Raw genomic sequence first — 13,217 nt, forward strand, 5'->3', positions numbered from 1 at the left:
GACCAGTTTAACCAAGCAGCTGATCAATACAATTCATACAAGTTCTGGAAACATTGCTAACCACCAGCACACACACTATCATCTATCCAATAGACTAGCTATCTCATGCTGTTAACTTGCCAGCTAACTAAGGCGTTTAGTCCTAAATTAATTTCACCAATTTATATCAACCTCAGGCACTGATCTCAACGACTATTTGATAAGCAGCGACCCAGTTAATGCTGAATTATTGTAATATCACTGAAGTGCCTGCTATTCATTTTGTTAATAATCCTATCTGCTAATTATTGGCATCTCAATGTTTGAGTATTGCTAATCATGATTTGAAGTTAATAAACAATTGTTAGTGCAAGACTTGTCTGACTTCTGTGACGATATGGCAAGATAGGGTTAATTCATTCACTCAGTAACTTGTGGGCATCCTAACTGGGTGTTGGGAAGGTGAACTCATGTTCAATAGGAACTGGGTGATGGAAGGCAGTTCGGTGGGGCAAACGTTGCCAGCATTCTTGTACTAACGGTTACGGTGGCATGGTGGTTGTGTTACTGGTACCAGTCGTCCATAGAACCTAGATGAATAATCTGGAGGTATGAGTTTAAATCCCACCACGGCAGCTGGGGAATTTAAATTCAATCAATTAAATAAAATCTGGTATTAAAGTATTCGTAATGGTGGCTATGAAACTACTGGATTGTCGTAAAAACCCAAGGAAACCTGCTGTCCTTACCTGGCCTATATGTGACTCCAGATCGACAGCAACGTGGTTGATTCTGAAATGGCCGAACAAGCCACTCAGTTGTAAAATCTCACTTTAAAAAAAAAAGTTGAAATAAGAATAAAATTGAACGGACGACTCGGCACTGAGACACAACAAAAGCAAACCAAGCCCAGTCGACCCTGCAAAGTTCCTCCTCACTGAACAGCAGGGGGCTTGTACCAAAAGTGGTGACAGCTGTCCCACAAACTGGTCACAGAATCATACCTTTCAGGCAACGTCCCAGACTCTTCCATCACCATCCCTGGGTACGCCCTGTTCCACCGGCAGGACAGATCGACCAGAGGGAGCGATGCAGTGATATACAATCAGGAGGGAGTGGCCCTGGGAGTCCAGAAGATTGACTCCGAATTCCCCTGAAATCTTATGGCATCAGGTGAAACAGGGGCAAGGGAACCTCCTGCTGTGGTGATTACCACCTATCGTCCTCCCTCAGCTGATGAATCAGTCCTCCTCCATATTGAGAAGCAGCAAGGGCACAGAATGTATTCTGGGTGGAGGGACTTTAATGTCTATCACCAAGGGTGGCTCGGTAGCACCACTGCTGGCCAGGTCCTGAAGGACACAGCTGCCACACTGGGCCTGCGGCAGGTGGTGAGCGAACCAAAACGAGGGGAAAAACTGACTTGACCTCGTCCTCACCAATCTATCTGTCCCAAATGCATCTGTCCACGACCACCGCACAGTTCTCGTGCAGACGAAGTCCCGTCCTCGCACTGAGGACACCATCCAACGTGTTGTGTGACACTTACACCGTGCTAAATGGGATAGATTCAGAACAGATCTAGCAGCTCAAAACTGGGCATCCATGAGGCGCTGTGGGCCATCAGCAGCAGCAGAATTGTATTCCAGCACAATCTGTAACCTCATGGCCTGGCATATTCCTCACTCTACCATTACTAACAAGCCAGGGGATCAACACTGGTTCAATGAGGAGTGTAGAAGAGCATGCCAGGAGCAGCACCAGGCGTACCTAAAAATGAGGTGCCAACCTGGTGAAGCTACAACTCAGGACGACATGCATGCTAAACAGCAGCAGCAACATGCTATAGACAGAGTTAAGCGTTTCCCCCACAACCAATGGATCAGATCTAAAGCTCTGCAGTCCTGTCACATCCAGTCGTGAATGGTGGTGGACAATTAAACAACTAATGGGAGGAGGAGGCTCTGTAAACATCCCCATCCTCAATGATGGCGGAGTTCAGCACTTGAATGCAAAAGACAAGGCTGAAGGGTTTGCAACCATCTTCAGCCAGAAATGCTGAGTGGATGATCCATCTCGGCCTCCTCCCAATATCCCCACCATCACAGAAGCCAGTCTTCAGCCAATTCGATTCACTCCAAGTGATATCAAGAAACGGCTGAGTGCACTGGATACACCAAAGGTTATTGGACCCGACAACATCCCGGCTGTAGTGCTGAAGACTTGTGCTCCAGAACTAGCTGTGCCTCTAGCCAAACTTTTCCAGTACAGCTACAACACTGGCATCTACCCGACAATGTGGAAAATTGCCCAGGTATGTCCTGTCCACAAAAAGCAGGACAAATACAATCCGGCCAATTACCGCTCCATCAGTCTACTCTCAATCATCAGCAAAGTGATGGAAGGTGTCGTCGACAGTGCTATCAAGCCTGTTGCCCGTATCCTAACTCACACCAATTCCTGTTCTCCCATCACCCCTGTGCACACTGACCTACATTGGCTCCCAGTACGGCATCAACTCAATTTTAAAATTCTCATCCATGTTTTTAAATCCCTCCATGTCCTCGCCCCTCCCTATCTCTGTAACCCGTAACCTCCTACCACCCTCTGAGATCTCTGTGCTCCTCCAATCCCTGCCTCTTTCACATCCCCGATTTAAATCACTCCACCGTTGGTGGCTGTGCCTTCAGCTGCCTCGGCCCCAAGCTCTGGAATTCCCTCCCTAAACCTCTCTGCCTCTCCACCTCTCTCTCCTCCTTTAAGACGCTCCTTAAAACCTACCACTCTGATCAAGCTTTTGATCACCTGTTCTAATATCTCCTTTTGTGGCTCGGTGTCTATTTTTGTCCAATTCCACTCCTGTGAAGCGCTTTGGGACATTTTACTACAGTAAGGATGCGATATAAATACAAGGTGTTTTTGTTGTTGACGTTGGAGCAGGTAATAACTCTGACGGTATCCAGCCTGCTGACCCACTGCCCAGTACATCCCAGACTCTGTTTACCTTCGCAGCAAGGGCTCTCCTCTCCACCACCTTTGTGTCACTGAAACTGATCATGTGTGGATGGGTTTATGGAAGAGTAGCTCAGACAGAATGGCCAATACATCAGACTGGGCAGAAATCCTGCTGGATCTCAGCAACTCCCTGGATAAGACAGGCAGCTCCTGGAAGGACGTACGTATTCCTTGCAGTTTTATGAAAAAGAGCTGCCTGTCATAATTTAGGCTGTGCGTCTGGCAGAAAAAGATTGTCACCAGCGCACAGCACTTTGGATGAACTTCCATGTGCAGCACCTGAAGGTGGAAAGTTCCAAGCTGGGTGTGGCTGCACGTGAGTCTCAAAACCAGAGCAGAGACCCAGTGTCTCCTACTGAGTTTCCACTGAATCTTGGTGACAAATTCAAGGGGGAGGGATCAAAGTGAGAAACTGGAATCAAAAGATAGTGGTCACCTGTTGGTTTATGACCAATGCACTTCTCCCAATTGATTGTTGTGAAGGATGCAAATACAAATATACAACATCTTTGAAGGCGGCAGGACAAGTGGATAAGGCTGTTAAAAAAACATAGGGGATCCTTGGCTTTATAAATAGAGGCATAGAGTAGAAAAGCAAGGAATTGATGCTAAATCTTTATAAATTGCTGGTTTGGTCTCAGCTGGAGTATTGTGTTCAATTCTGGGCACCACACTTTAGGAAGGATGTCAAGGCCTTAGAGAGGGTGCAGAGGAGATTTACTGGAATGGTACCAGGGATGAGGGACTTCAGTTATGGGGAGAGACTGGAGAAGCTGGGATTGTTCTCCTCAGAACAGAGAAGTTTAAAGGGAGATTTAATCGAGGTGGTCAAAATTATGAATGATTTTGATAGAGTGGATAGGGAGAAATTATTTCCACTGGCAGGAGGGTCGGTAACCAGAGGACACAGAGTTAAGATAATTGGCAAAATCTCCAGGGGGGAAATGAGGAGAATTTTTTTACTCAGTGAGTTGTTGTGATCTGGAATGCACGGCCTGAAAGGGTGGTGGAAGCAGATTCAATAATAACTTTCAAAAGGGAATTGGAAAAATACTTGAAAAGGAGAAATTTGGTTGAAGGTTGAATATTGGCCAGGACACCGGGGAGAACTCCAAAATAATATCATGTCATTTTTCAAGAACACCTGACCTGAAATACAGCACAGCTCTCCCTCAGTACTGCACTAAAGTGTCAGCCGAGATTATATGCTCAAGTCTCTGGGAACACCGATCAGGTAAACTTTGATGTATCAGCCTTGGCTCAATGTTTCAGTCAGAAGGTTGTGGGTTCAAGTCCCACTTCAGGCTGACACTCCAGTGCAATGCTGGGGGAGTGCTGCATTGTCGGAGGTGCCGTCTTTTGCATGAGACGTTAAACTGAGGCCCCGTCTGCCCTCTCAGGTGGATGTAAAAGAACCCATGGAACTATTTCTAAGAAGAGCAGGGTAGTTCTCCCCAGTGTCCGGGACAATATTTATCCCTCAACCAAAATCACAAAAAAACAGATCACCTGTTTATTTCTCTCATTGCTGTTTGTGGGATCTTGCTGTGTGTAAATTAGCTGCCACATTTCCTACATTACATAGAATTACATCGAATGTAATTAGCTACATCACTGGCATCTACCTGACAATGTGGAAAATTGCCCAGGTATGTCCTGTCCACAAAAAGCAGGACAAATCCAATCCGGCCAATTACTGCCCCATCAGTCTATTCTCAATATATCCTTTATACAATATGGAGACCAGGACTGTTCTCAGTACTCCAAGTGTGGTCTAACTAAGGTTCGATACAAGTTCAACATAACTTCTCAGCTTTTCAATTCTATTCCTCTAGAAATGAACCCTAGTGCTGGATTTGCCTTTTTATGGCCTTATTAACCTGCGTTGCTACTTTTAGTCATTTGTGTATCTGTACCCCCAGATCCCTCTGCTCCTCTACCCCATTTAGACTCTTCTTTTCCAAGGAGTATGTGGCCTCTTTATTCTTCCTCCCAAAATGTACCACCTCACACTTAATGTATATGGAAATTCATTTGCCAATTACAAGCCCATTCTGCAAGTTTATTGATGTCTTCTTGTATTTTCTCCCATCCTCCTCAGTATTAACTCTACCCCCTTATTTGGTGTCGTTACAACTTCACTTTGAAATGACTACACTTGAAACGTACTTCATTGAAGTGCTGTGGGATGTCTCGAGGCCATGAAAGGTGCTATATAAATGCAAGTATTTCTCCTCCATGCCTGTCACTACGCACTCAGCACCTCACCCAGTCACCATGTACATTGGGAGACGGCCCATTGTCTGCCGGTTTGGAGAGCTGCGGACAATATCAGAACGGTGAGAGGGTCATTGCATTAAATGCTAGCTCAGAAACATTAGTGAGATCCCACTCCTGAAGACTATTCATTTTTAGTGATGGAGCTTTCGACAAACCAGCTCTCAAAACATTTTCTTTGCTTGCACCTTTTTCTGAATAGAGGCCGTGTGAAAACGGCCGATCTCCGCCCTTGTGAATCCCAGCTCGGAAGCCACAATGGTCCATTCAATGCCCAGGTCTTTGGCGAGTTCTTGGACAGACTTCAGGTTGATCACTGCATCCTGGGTCAGGAAAACAGCTTTTAAAATAACCAAATACAAAAGGTGTCAGCAATATCTGCTTCAACTGCACAAGACATTAAAAGCAGCACCTCAAGTAGATAAGGTTACAGAAAGTTCATGGAATAGCGGGTTTAAGGCAAGAGGTAATGGTGAATCTAGATACAGGATTAAATGGAAGAGATTGAGGACAGAGAGCAGTAGAAAGGTTTTTGCACAGAGGGCTGTGAGGCTGTGGGTTATGGTGGATACACTACTGGAGACAGTGATTGCAGCAGGGATGGTGTCAACATTTAAGAACAGGTTAGACAGGTGATTGATGGAAAGGGGAACGAAGGGATAGGGCGGACACATGGGATTAGGATACTGCTCGTGTGGGGGATCAAGACCAGCACCGACTGGTTGGGGCCAACGCCCAGTTTCTGTGTTGTAATTTCTATGTCGTTCTCACAGCTTTCAGGCTGTGGCATGAAATCTGTGGGTTAGATTTTGGTCTGGGCCGACCAGGACAGGCCCGAACCGAGAGGCCCGAAGATTGATGGAAATTGGACCCCAGGCCTCATCAGCATCCCCGGCACAAGCACGCCTCTCTCTCCCTCCTTCCCTCAATCACTCCCCTAGCCCTCTCTCTCCCTCTCCCTCCTGTCCCCTGCCACACTCCGTCACTCCCCCACTTCGCCCTCTCCATCTCTCAGCCACTAGCCCCCTCGCCCTCTCCCTCAATCACTCTCCCCATCGCACCCCCGTCTCCTCATCACCTCCTCTCCCTCTCCCCATCACCCCCCCTCAATCTCCCCATCTCCTCCCCTGCCCTCACAAGGAACTATAAAAGGTAAAAATAAACTGGACTTACCTGGACTTCCGATGGCCCGGATTTTTCATGAAACCAGCTTTCATTCGCAGGTTCAAGTGTGCGAGCCTTAGTCGGGCCCACAGTTAAAATGCCCATTTAAATTAGCCCCCCCACTCCCGCCTCTCTTTCCTCTGGGGCAGGAAACCTCCCGTGCCTGAATTCAGACAAGTTCAGATGTGGGGGAACATGTCGGAAACACAGTCTGAACTCTCCCCTTCTTAACCATTCCCCCCATTCGCACTGTTCCCGCCGGTTGTATTCAGGAAAACCTGGTCTAAGTGCGGCCTAACCAGGGGTCCTTAAAGGGCCGCCATCAAAAAAGTCAATTTTAAAATATAATTCCCTGAATGTGGAACCAGGAGATGCAGGAGGGGTCGTCTCGGCACCAAAGTAAAACCACTACCGCCCGCACCCCTCTCGAACCCCACCCCCCCATCTCAGTCCCCCTCCCTCTCCTGATCGCTGTCCCTCTCCCTCTCCCGATCGCTGTCCCCCTCCCTCTCCCGATCGCTGCCCCCTCCCTCTCCCGATCGCTGCCCCCCTCCCTCTCCCGATCGCTGTCCCCCTCCCTCTCCCGATCGCTGTCCCCCTCCCTCTCCAGATCGCTGTCCCCCTCCCTCTCCCGATCGCTGTCCCCCTCCCTCTCCCGATCGCTGTCCCCCTCCCTCTCCCGATCGCTGTTCCCCTCCCTCTCCCGATCGCTGTCCCCCTCCCTCTCCCGATCGCTGTCCCCCTCCCTCTCCCGATCGCTGTTCCCCTCCCTCTCCCGATCGCTGTCCCCCTCCCTCTCCCGATCGCTGTCCTCCTCCCTCTCCCGATCGCTGATCCCACCTTCACAAAAGGGTGGTGGAAATCTGGAACTCTCTCCCTCAAAAAAGCTGTTCAGGCTGAGGGTCAATTGAAAATTGCAACACTAAGATTGATCGATTTTTGTTGGGTGAGGGTATTGAGGGTTAGGGAACTAAGGCGGGTAGATGGAGTTAAGATGCAGATCAGCCATGATCTAATTGAATGGTGGAGTAGGCTCGAGGGGCTGAATGGCCTCTTCCTGTTCCTATGTTCCTCTCTCCACCAGGATGTTACCCTGACAATGCACGATCCAGGCACGGGGGCATGTCAGGCAGAACTGTCGATATTTCTGGCAAGTGATGTCATCCCACCAACTCCCCCTCAGTCTTTCTCCCTCCTCTAGCTGAGGATACTGGGTGTAGTAATGTCTCACTCTGCTTCACTGCTTTGTTTCTCTCTCTTCTCCACTTCTGTTTCTCACCATCTTCTCCACAGCTGTTCCCACCTTCTTCTCCTCAACCATTATGTTTCTCTCTTCTCTCCCATTTCTCTTTCTCTTTCTCCTCTTCCACTTCTATTTCCCACTTTCTTATCCTCCAACATTCTATTTCTCACTTTCTCTCTTTCCTGCCCCATTCTGTTTCTCACTTTTTCCTCCGTCACTTATGTTTCTCTCTCCACCATTCTCTTTTTTTATTTTCTCCTCCTTCACTTCTGTTTTTCTCTCTCCTCCTCCAATTCTGTTTCTCACTTTCTTTTTCACTTCTATTTCTCTTTTTCCTCCTCCACTTATTATTGCTCTCTCCTCTTCTTCTATTTCTCTCTCATCCCTTTCATATCTCTCTCCTCAATGCTGGAGCCTCATGTTGGCCAGGGGCTGCAGAAAACTACTGAGGTTAATTCGAATTGCTAACAAAGAGACTGACTTTTGAACTGAGGTGACCTGGAGTTCAGTCACTGGTCTGAACTGGCCAGAACCGGTTTGAATTCGTTCCGCTTCTTGGAGGGACAAAGGAGCTTTGATGAGACACCAGGCCTTATTTAGAAAAGGGGTAATGAGGTGATGCTACCTAGCCCCTTGGAACAGAGCCAATCAGGTGATGACACTGACCACTCAAGGAATTTTGAGCCAACCGGAGAAGACAGCATCATTCGAAAAGACAGGCTTGGGGTTAAAACTGAAGAATTGCAGGCTTGGTGCCAGAGTGTGTTTGTGAGGGAGACTCTGGAGACTAACCATCGTGGAAGTAGGGACCCTACGTCAGGGACGTAGAGACGACGTCGAGAGAGAGAGAGCGAATCGCCTGGCCAGCGTTATCTCTCCTTTCCGGATTATACAATATCCTTTCTATTCTGTGACCACTCAGGGAGTGTTAGTCAGGGAAAGCCAGTGGGTGTGCGTTTAAATTCTAGTTTGAGTATAAAACTGTATAACCTGCTGTAAACTGCATGCCTATATCTAACCAGACGTATAAGCGGTATGTACATGATCTAATAACGTTAATAAAGCGAATTGAAAATTAAGAGAGAATTGACTCTTCCTCTGTGTACTAAGCCAAAACCGTTAACCAGTGACTTCCGGTCAACACTCACCTTCACTTCCATCGCCCCCTCACCTTCCTCCATTTCTGTTTCTTGCTCTCTCCCCCTCCTCCATCTTTGCCTCATTTTTCTCCAGTTTCATCGTTCTCCCCCCTCACTTTGCGTATCTTCCTTTCTGCTTCTGTGTCTCTCTTTCACCTCCTTGCCGTCTGTTTCACTCTCTCCCTTCCATTCATCTCTCTCTCTCTCTTCAACTTCAGTTTCTGTTCTCCACTTTCACCTTCTCTCACCTCCCTCACTCCTCTCTCTTCTCCACCTAGTCCGGATCCTGCTATCACTGCGTAAGGTGGATTTGCCCAAAGGACAGAGGATCCATGAGGAACGGAGAACACCTCAACCCAAGGAGGCTGATCACCTCAACATCCCACAAGCCAATACCATTGTCCCAAGTGAAGACGACCAGTTTAACCAAGCAGCTGATCAATACAATTCCTACAAGTTCTGGAAACATTGCTAACCACCAGCACACACACTATCATCTATCCAATAGACTAGCAATCTCATGCTGTTAACTTGCCAGCTAACTAAGGAGTTTACTCCTAAATTAATTTCACCAATTTATATCAATCTCAGGCACTGATCTCAACGACTATTTGATAAGCAGCGACCCAGTTAATGCTGAATTATTGTAATATCACTGAAGTGCCTGCTATTCATTTTGTTAATAATCCTATCGACTAATTATTTGCATCTCAATGTTTGATTATTGCTAATCATGATTTGAAGTTAATAAACAATTGTTAGTGCAAGACTTGTCTGACTCCTGTGACGATATGGCAAGAAAGGGTTAATTCATTCACTCAGTAACTTGTGGGCATCCCAACTGAGTGTTGGGAAGGTGAACTCATGTTCAATCGGAACTGGGTGATGGAAGGCAGTTCGGTGGTGCAAACGTTGACGTCATTCGTGCGCTAATGGGTACGGTAACATGTTGGTTATGTTACTGGACTAGTGATCCAGAGACCTGGACGAATAATCTGGAGTTATGAACTCAAATCCCACCACGGCAGCTGGGGAATTTAAATTGAATTAATTAAATAAAATCTGGAATTAAAGTACTACTCGTAGTAATGGTGGCCATGAAACTACTGGATTGTCATAAAAACCCAAGGAAGCTTGCTGTCCTTACTGGGTCTGGCCGACATGTGACTCCAGATCCACAGCAATGTGGTTGATTCTTAATTGCCCTCTGAAATGGCCGAACAAGCCACTCAGTTGTAAAATTTCACTTAAAAAAAAGTTGAAATAAGAATAAAACTGAATGAACTGCTAGGTAACGAGACACAACAAAAGCAAACCAAGCCCAGTCGACCCTGCAAAGTTCCTCCTCACTGAACAGCAGGGGGCTTGTGCCAAAAGTGGGAGAGCTGTCCCACAAACTGGTCAAGCAACAGCCACACTCACAGAATCATACCTTTCAGGCAAACGTCCCAGACTCTTCCATCACCATCCCTGGGTACGCCTTGTTCCACCGGCAGGACAGATCGACCAGAGGGAGCGATGCAGTGATATACAGTCAGGAGGGAGTGGCCCTGGGAGTCCAGAAGATTGACTCCGAATTCCCCTGAAATCTAATGGCATCAGGTCAAAGATGGGCTAAGTGGAACCTCCTGCTGTGGTGATTACCACCTATCGCCCTCCCTCAGCTGATGAATCAGTCCTTCCTCTATATTGAGAAGCACAAAGGGCACAGAATGTACTCTGGGTGGAGGGACTTTAATGTCCATCACCAAGGGTGGCTCGGTAGCACCACTGCTGGCCAGGTCCTGAAGGACACAGCTGACACACTGGGCCTGCGGCAGGTGGTGAGCGAACCAAGACGTCGGGGAAAAAGCTTACTTGACCTCGTCCTCACCAATCTATCTGTCCCATGACAGTATTGGTAGGAGTGACCACCGCACAGTCCTCATTGGAGACGAAGTCCCGTCCTCGCACTGAGGACACCATCCGACGTGTTGTGTGACACTTACACCGTGCGAAATGGGATAGATTCAGAACAGATCTAGCAGGACAAAACTGGGCATCCATGAGGCGCTGTGGGCCATCAGCAATAGCAGAATTGTATTCCAGCACAATCTGTAACCTTATGGCCCGGCATATTCCTCACTCTACCATTACCAACAAGCCAGGGGAATCAACCCTGGTTCAAGGAGGAGTGTAGAAGAGCATGTCAGGAGCAGCACCAGGTGTACCAAAAAATGAGGTGCCAACCTGGTGAAGCAACAACTCAGGACGACATGCATGGTAAACAGCAGAAGCAACATGCTATAGACAGAGCGAAGAGATGCCACAACCAACGGATCAGATCAAAGCTCTGCAGTCCTGCCACATCCAGTCATGAATGATGGTGGACAATTAAACAACTAACGGGAGGAGGAGGCTCTGCAAACATCCCCATCCTCAATGATGACAGAGTCCAGCACATGAGTGCAAAAGACAAGGTTGAAGCGTTTGAAACCATCTTCAGCCAGAAGTGGATGATCCATCTTGGCCTCCTCCCGATATCCCCACCATCACAGAAACCAGTCTTCAGCCAATTCGATTCACTCCACGTGATATGAAGAAACGGCTGAGTGCACTGGATGCAGCAAAGGCTACTGGGCCCTGACAATACCCCGGCTGTGGTACTGAAGTCTTGTGCTCCAGAACTAGCCGCGCCTCTAGCCAAGCTGTTCCAGTACAGCGACAACACTGGCATCAACCCAACAATGTGGAAAATTGCCCAGGTATGTCCTGTCCACAAAACGCAGGAGAAATCCAATTACCTCCCCATCAGTCCACTCTCAATCATCAGCAAAGTGATGGAAGGTGTCGTTGACAGCGCTATCAAGCGGCACCTGCTCACCGATGCTCAATTTGGGTTCCGCCAAGGACCACTTGGCTCCAGACCTCATTACAGCCTTGGTCCAAACATGGACAAAAGAGCTGAATTCCAGAGGTGATATGAGGTGAAAGTGACTGCCCTTGACATCAAGGCAGCATTTGCTGAGTGTGGCACCAAGGAGCCCTAGTAAAATTGAAGTCAATGGGAATCAGGGGGAAAACTCTCCAGTGGCTGGAGTCATACCTAGCACAAAGGAAGATGGTAGTGGTTGTTGGAGGCCAATCATCTCTCGTCACAGGACATTGCTGCAGGAGTTCCTCAGGGCAGTGTCCTAGGCCCAACCATCTTCAGCTGCTTCATCAATGACCTTCCCTCCATCATAAGGTCAGAAACGAGGATGTTTGCTGATGACTGCACAGTGTTCAGTTCCATTTGCAACCCCTCAGATAATGAAGTAGTCCGTGTCTGCATGCAGCAAAACTTGGACAACATCCTGTCTTGGGCTGATAAGTAACAAACAAAATAGGAAATTCAAGCCAGACAAGTGCCAGGCAATGACCATCTCCAACAAGAGAGAGTCTAACCACCTACCTTTGACATTCAACGGCATTACCATTGCCAAGTCCCCCACCATCAACATCCTGAGGGTCACCATTGACCAGAAACTTAACTGGACCAGCCACATAAATACTGTGGCTACGAGAGCAGGTCAGAGGCTGGGTATTCTGCGGCGAGTGACTCACCTCCTAACTCCCCAAAGCCTTTCCACAATCTACAAGGCACAAGTCAGGAGTGTGATGGAATACTCTCCACTTGCCTGGATGAGTACAGCTCCAACAACACTCAAGAAGCTCAACACCATCCAGGACAAAGCAGCCCGCTTGATTGGCACCCAACCCACCACCCTAAACATTCACTCCCTTCACCACCGGCGACTGTGGCTGCAGTGTGTACCATCCACAGGATGCACTGCAGAAACTCGCCAAGGCTTCTTCAACAGCACCTCCTACGCCCGCGACCTGTACCACCTAGAAGGACAAGAGCAGCAGGCACATGGGAACAACACCACCTGCACGTTCCCCTCCAAGTCACACACCATCCTGACTTGGAAATATATCGCCGTTCCTTCATCGTCGCTGGGTCAAAATCCTGGAACTCCCTTCCTAACAGCACTGTGGGAGAACCGTCACCACACGGACTGCAGCGGTTCAAGAAGGCGGCTCACCACCACCTTCTCAAGGGCAATTAGGGATGGGCAATAAATGACGGCCTTGCCAGCGACACCCACATCCCATGAATGAATATTAAAAAATTCACTCGTAGACTGAGTGGTAAACCCCAGGGAGTTCCTCAGTGAGAAATTAAGGATTTGTCTGTTTCCTTGGTAAATCGTCCTTAGTGCTCTTAAAGTGTTGACATCTCTGCACTTTGGGTTTTCAGACTATGAACCCAGAGTGCTTGAGTCTGTACACTTAAAAGTGTTGAATTCAAGATGTTCCGACCTTGGCCCTGGTTGACCTCTCCCAGGATGTGCGTGACCTGGTCGCGGATGTAAATA

Source organism: Heptranchias perlo, chromosome 11 (assembly GCF_035084215.1).
Source record: "Heptranchias perlo isolate sHepPer1 chromosome 11, sHepPer1.hap1, whole genome shotgun sequence".
NCBI classification, from domain to species: domain Eukaryota; kingdom Metazoa; phylum Chordata; class Chondrichthyes; order Hexanchiformes; family Hexanchidae; genus Heptranchias; species Heptranchias perlo.